Raw genomic sequence first — 7262 nt, 5'->3', positions numbered from 1 at the left:
TGACAAGTCTTGATTTAATTTCCCTGTTAAGTGCAAGGTAGCAGTTTTGGTGGAATAATTTGCTCTAAAGCCAAATTGCATACAATGTAGACCAAAATTGCTTGTATTAAGAAATGTTGTAAGTTGTTTAATGACAACTTTCTCAGCAACCTTTGAGAGTACTGGCAGTATACTTATTGGTCTGTAGCTACTGGCTTCAAGGCAGTCTCCAGATTTAAAAATAGGCGTGACAATGGCACATTTCCAGTCATCAGGAAAGGAGCTGTGTTTAAAAGACAAGTTAATTAAATGAGCAATAGGGGGAGTTAAAATACCTTTGTGTGATTTGACAAACATAGTGTCAAGTTGGAAAGCATCTCTACTTTTGGAGCTTTTTAAGGAGCTGATGATTTTGTTTAGTTGTAACTCATTAGTTTCTACCAGCTCAAAAACCTGACCTCTAGCTCCTTGTGAGATTATCAATGTTTTTCCAGATCAATTTACTGTTGCCTTTTGCCTCATTCAAAATATTGAGATAAAAACAAGATTTAGCTTCTTTTAGCTCTTGGATAACTTTGTTCCTTAAACCTTTATAAATCAGCATGTCACTGTCTCTAGTTTTAATTGCCTTCCGTAGTGCAGCATCTCTAGATTTCATTAGTTTCCACAATTTTTTATTAAACCATGGTAAATTGTTTTTATTTTTAGATTTTATCTGTATCCTCACATTAAATCTTTCCCTCACAGAGTTGATTCTGTGAATAAAAGTATCACAGCCATTGTCCAGGTCATTAGAGGACAGTACATCATCCCAGTTCAAGCTGTTCACTGATAAATTCTTCTTGCTTAACTCTGGGTATGTATTGAAGGATCATTGTCTTAGTTGCTGTGGTCTTAAATCTACTTTTAGTCAGTTTTCTTGCACATGGGGTTAGATTATGATCTGATAAGCCAATGATTAAATTATAACTTTTAGTTATTCTTTCTGGTTTGTTAGTAAATATCAGATCCATTTGTGTACTGGAGCATTTTGCAATCCTAGTTGGGCCTTTTACAAGTTGTTCTAGTTGGAATTTCTCTGTGATCATTTTTAGTTTTTTCCTCTTAGTTTTATCCTCCCAGTTCACATTAAAATCACCCATAAGTAATAATTCTTTGTTGAGATTGCACAGACTTCTGTGAGTTGATCATAGAAAGTGTCATCTGCAGAAGGGGGCCTATAGATACCTATGATGTTAAAAGACATTTGTTGGGATGACATTATTTTTATCCCAACATATTCTAACGTGTTACCTGCATTATAAACCACACATTCACATGTCGTCTCTCGCATAAAAAAACACCCCTCCTCCTCTTCTGAAACATTGGTATCTGGGCACTGTGAACACACTCGCAGGAGTTGTTTGTTTCAACGATGTTTCAGTCAGACAGAGAAAGTCCAGATTTGAGACAGACACAAGATGAGTTAGCTGATTGCTCTTTGCAGTAATGCTTCTGATGTTAAAATGTCCACCGAATAGCCTCCTTGGTTTCAGCTTCAGGTCCCATAAGACTTTTGCATGATTGACAGTTTGGAGGGTTTTGAATAACCTCTGCCTCCTCACTGCAGGGTTTCGACACACAGTGGTGTCAGCAGCAGGTTTTGTGAGAGAGACACTGGACCTATCAAGGTTTCCACAGCCTGGTAGCGAAAAGTTATTCATGGAGACATCGTACCTCGTGTTAACAAAGCTTAGTCTGTTGAGGGAGAAGCCCGGCTCAGAAAGTTGCTGCTCATTCATCACTGGCACCAGAGGAGTCCCAGACACACTCGGGCACAAATCACCATCAAAGTTCTGCAGCACTCCAGGGGTCACTGGTCCAGGATTTAGCTGAACATCTCCGGAGAGCAGGATCAGCATGAAGAGGAGACCTGCTATTCCCCGAAATGGGATGGCAGATGACTGGTCCACTGGATCGGTGATTCGCTCTGGTACCTGGGCTCGTCCATGCCGCAGGACAGAGAAATAGATTGCAAAATATCCCAGTAAGTTATGATGAAAACTGTAGGGGCGTCAACTGGTCATGAGCCAGCATTTGTCCCAAGCTCAATAACTCAGTGTCCCAGCTGTTTTCCATCAGTGTTGACTGCTGAAACACAGCCCAAGTGTTTTTGCGGATGTAACACTGCTTTGAACTTGACACAGTTTTTGACAGGCATGCTCTGTGGTACAATAAACGGCCTCAGATGACAGTCCTATGTAGCAATCCCATTCAGGATCCCAGTGGCCAGAGGGTAGAAACCGGGTGCACTGGGCTAGTGCTAAGCCCTTAGCACCAGCCCAGTGCACCCGGAACCTCCTCTCCAACTCAGCGGGGAGAAAAGTACGCCATCCGGGCAGTTAGGAACCCCAGAAGATCCATGTGGCCAGGACCGTTTCCTTCGACGTTGAGATGGATGTACAGATGGTCTTACTTGATGTTTACATTTGAAAACCTGGACTGGCCTGGTAGCACAGTCAGCAGGGGGGTGAGCTGACCGTTTCCCCATCCCAATGAGTGACCCCCAGTCATATGCCATCACTTCTTGAGTCCAGGGTGCATAGAGAGGCTCCAGCATGCATGGATTACATTACCAGCATGGATCCTTTAAGTTTTCTTCTTGTTTAAAAAAAAAAAAACAAACTCTTCTGTTTGCTTCTTTAGTGCTGTATCTCCTTTGAAATATTGGTAAAAGCAGGTAGCAGTTAGCAGTTGACATCTAGCTAGTTGTTTTGATTTGAAAAATATATCCAAAGATGATGTTTTCTCTTTGATCCACACGATAGACCGCGCTGGGTCGGCCAGCACACGTGCTCCGGGCACCAGTTTGCCAAAGCTGCCTTGGATCCCCACTGCTCCGTGCAACCCAAACAAGGGCCAACCAGAGAAGCACCCATAGTCCCAATACGGCTAACACCAACCGGTGCACTCTTGGTGTCACTTCCAGGTCCTGGGGAGAATAGGAGACCGCAGGCAGATGAGAATAAAATCAGCTGCAGGGAGTATCAGGACTGTTCATGGTCAATGGTGGAGTTGTGCTGGGGTTTAGATGAACATCTCCCGACAGCAGCAGCAGAAAGAATACAATCTTACCAGTTTTCCAGCTCGCTTCTCATTGCTGCGCATCCCATCCAGATCCAGTGGCAAAGTCTCTGCCATCTTTGAACAGGAAGGAGAAAAAAGCAATGTAGAAGTTGATCCTTGATTTTTCGGATAGTAGGCCCATTGGATCCTCAATGTAGCATCAGAGGCCATAGCTGGATTTTGTAGTCGGGCCCTCTGCAGCATTGCAAGTGGATGTCAGAGGAATCAACAGCAGAAGGCCACAGAGGAGGTATATACAAACTTTGTCACCTTTGTGTTTGTTTTCACCATATTGTTTTGGATTAAACTTTGAGTTCTTGTTTATCCGACAGAGATATTTAATCAATTGGTAGATGGGAAGTAAAATGGTTAAAAAGGCTAAAATTTGGAGTTGAGTTGAGCCTGCCAAACGACTCACTCCTCCTGCTGCCATCTTTCTAGATCTATATTTTTATTCTGGGGCTCTACTGGACTATCTTTGCATTATTTACAGTTAAAAACTCTATTTATCGTATACTGACCCTTTATGCAGATCCTCAGTTCAGCCTCTGTCTGAAACAGACTGTTTTAGTTTCTGTCTCTACCTCCTGATGAGCCCATTGGTTCTGGTTGGTTAGCTCTTGGAGGCTGCTACTTGGCAGACTTCTGCAATCTCTGGAGGCTAACAAACAACAGTGAAAGGAGAATTCAGGTTGAAAAATCTGGATTTTGACTTGGAGGTTTAAAGATTTAAATGGCCGGCAATTTTCTATATTTTTCTTATTGTCAACAAATCTCAAGTGCAGCGCCAAACCAACAATGAATTTATCCCACTTAAAAGTATTGTGGTTGTATCTGAATATCTCTTAAAATGTAAAATGTAAAACTTTATAAATTTGGGAACCACCGATGTAACAAGAAATGTAACTAGTTACTGCTACTGCACTGTAAGTAATGTATTTACTTTTTCAGGGAGTAATAACTAACTATGGTCAGAGTCAGAGTACTTTTTAAAACTTTCCAAATAACTTGTCTCCTTTAAGGAGTTGTCAAGTAACTTGTGACATTCACTGCAAATGTTACATCAGTGCTGGATATATCTGTGTGTGCGTGTCTCTCTGACTACTGATAACTCTTAAAGTCTCTGTGGATTTGTAATGTGAGTTAACAGCATACGTGGGTTTGTGCACTCGTTGACACTCTATCAGCATTCTCCAAGGAGGGGAGTGTCTATATTTAACCTTGATGCTTAATATAGCTCTGAGTATGTCTTTACCTGGAGCAGCCAGGAAGCAGCAGTCACAAGCCCTGACAGGTTTCCTCAAGCTTCGGTCTCCCTCCTGGATGGTCAGGTGACCACAGCCTGGCTCGAAACAGAGTAAAGACAGGGACAGGCAGGAAACACTCTTTGTATCCATATTTTAACTATGGGCAGAACTACGCAGAGCTTCAATTAAAAATGTATGGTAATTCCTTTGGAGGAAACCAGGCTTCTACTGTCTGCTATTGGGAGCTGCCCAGTGCAACCACTGTTATCGCCTGCCAGCCACTAAGCAGCTTCACCTTAACAAGAGAGATCATTATTTATTCACTTTCAGCATCCACATTCTACCAGTTGGGCTGGAGAATCATAAAATATCAGGTCGAACACACCAGGCGGCACAGACTAACTTTTTGACTTTGAACCACAAACTTTTCTTTTGGTGGCACTGCCAAAAACTTTTCGCAGCCCAAAGTTCTTCTCTTATGTGTTTACCCACCAGAGGCGGTGTCAGACATTGCCTCTTTATCGAGTTTTTAACCAGTTTTACGCCATATCTTTTTTAATACACTTTTAGATATTGGTCGTTTTAACCCTATCATTTAACTGGATACGGATTTTCAATCATTGGATGCAGATCTTAGCTGTTTTAAGGACCTGATTTCTGCTGTAAATTCAGTACTCACAGTTGAAGGAGGATATCCACCACCTGAAGACAGAACTCCGAAAAAAGGATCAGCTGATTGACAGCTTTATTTCTATTGCCACCGCCCAGGCAAAGCATATCTCCCGTATGCAATCCTCCAGCCTTATCGCCCCGGCGGCCCGATCGCTCTCCTTCCCGATGTCACAACTGATCTCGGCCTCTGCTGCCATCCTTCCTTGGCTGCCTTCAATGCACACCGGCACTGCCTGCCCGGAGAGTCCTGAAGCTGAAGCGGATGGCCATTTTTCTGAACAAGAGCTGGTTGTAGGGGCACTGGATACCACCACCTCTGCCACTGCACTGGAGCTGCCAGCTGATCTGGAGGTCGGCATGGGAATGGCCCCTGTCCACAGCTCCACTCCGATGCCATCCCAGCCGTCCTGGGCTGAGGTGGTTCATCGCCGAAGGAGGGATTTGGTTAAAGGGAGAGTCTCTCCACCACCTCCTTTCACTCTATCTAACTGCTTTATTTCCCTGATGGATGAGGCTCCGGTCCATCTGGATGATGCCCCTGCAGTCCCGCTGGCGTCCGAGCCAGCAGATTCCACTCCGGCTCTGGTCCCTCCCATCACCGCTACATCTCCTTCACCTGTGGGCAGCGCAGAATGGGCGGCTTGCTGCTCCACGATTGGGACTAGGCGCCGTAGGATGCTGCAGGAGGCCATCATCAGAAGCTCGGGAGATCTTCCTCGGGCTGAGCCTCCTCGCTCCTGCCCACCTGCGCAGACCATCGTACCTGAACAGCTGTCCTCATCGACCATTAATCTGTTTATTCTGACATCAGCACATCTCTTTCCCTGCTTGCAGCCAAACATCATCATCTACCACAAATTGCCAAGAAACTAATCCAGGGGTTAAATAAAGCACCTGGTGTCCAGGCTCAAGAATCATATCCATATTTTGCTAGTCAGAGCTACCTGAAACCACAGTCCATGATGAGGGTGGGGGTGGGGTACTATTGCTCTCTTCACATATACTATTACTCAGTTCTATAAGTATAAGTAACTTAACATGTTCACTTTAAAGTTCTTATTACTCTCTACGATTAGATGACAAAAAATCTCTTTTTTATTAAGAGTGACTTACACAAAATAAAGGTAGGCATTACTTTAAAAGGGAACTTTCCCCAACATTGATTGTTTGATGGTTGGATGAGTATTGTAACAGGAGCATGAGGTGTCATGAGTTAGGTACATACTGTGTTTGCTAAAAGTAGCCCACAGCATGGTATCATGGGATAGTGTGACTGATGTATGATGGGAATCAACAGGAGTCACCTTGTTTGTTGGTGGGAGGAATAATTCAACATGATGAACAGCAGCTGTATGAGATAATAAACATTACCCCTTGAGGTTTACCACAGGGCAAACTCAGAGGTATTGCTACGGAATATTTTGATGTAACCCTAGATGGCACCGGCACAATAGGTAACAAGGGTACTATTGGGTATACTGTTATTTCCCTGTTGCAGAGTGATTTTGCTGAGAGAGTTTGTGGCACAGACAGTAAATTGTTGCCAACTTCAGCATAACAAAAAAGCAAACTCTGTTCACCTCGATCACCTTACAATGAAGTTCCCAAAAGGCTTCATGAGCAATCTAATGCAATCCAATACAACAGCTCTGCCAAAAATTCTTCTTTTACAAAGCGTATACATTTTCAGTTTGTGTTGACATTGTCAGAAAGGTGATAATTCTACTTTTTGTTTATTATCAAGGTCGTAGTGGGTAGTGGTGGTGAACTAGAGTGCATTATATTGAAAAATGTTCCTAATATTTTGTCCACCCCATTAACATACATGAAATATCTCAAGAGAAAAAAGATATAATGTTGATAAAATGTATTTGACATGTTAGACAATGCATACATTACTAAGCCTTCACATAGAATACACATTCAGTAATTTAAATCCAGAATATGCATCTAGTAATTCACTTCTATTTCTAGAGGTCTTTGCTCAGTCTTGTGTTTATATTAGGTTTTTGAATTCCACCATGGCTGTCTCTGCTGCATGGGGATGTACCAACACTCTGGATGGGGGATCTGCATATTCACTGTTGAATATGACAAAAGAAACAAAAGAAATCTTACATTGCAGGAGACTGCTATACTCACATTCCTATTCCACTACCTCCAAAAAGACACAAGCTTTAATGTTATAGCTTTACTTAAAGTAACACTTAAAAGTATTACCTACACCTAACTTACTTATTTGCTAACTATGAAGCCTAT

The sequence above is a fragment of the Thunnus albacares genome, chromosome 8 (assembly GCF_914725855.1).
Source record: "Thunnus albacares chromosome 8, fThuAlb1.1, whole genome shotgun sequence".
Classification (NCBI taxonomy): domain Eukaryota; kingdom Metazoa; phylum Chordata; class Actinopteri; order Scombriformes; family Scombridae; genus Thunnus; species Thunnus albacares.
This window is presented reverse-complemented; position numbering follows the sequence as displayed.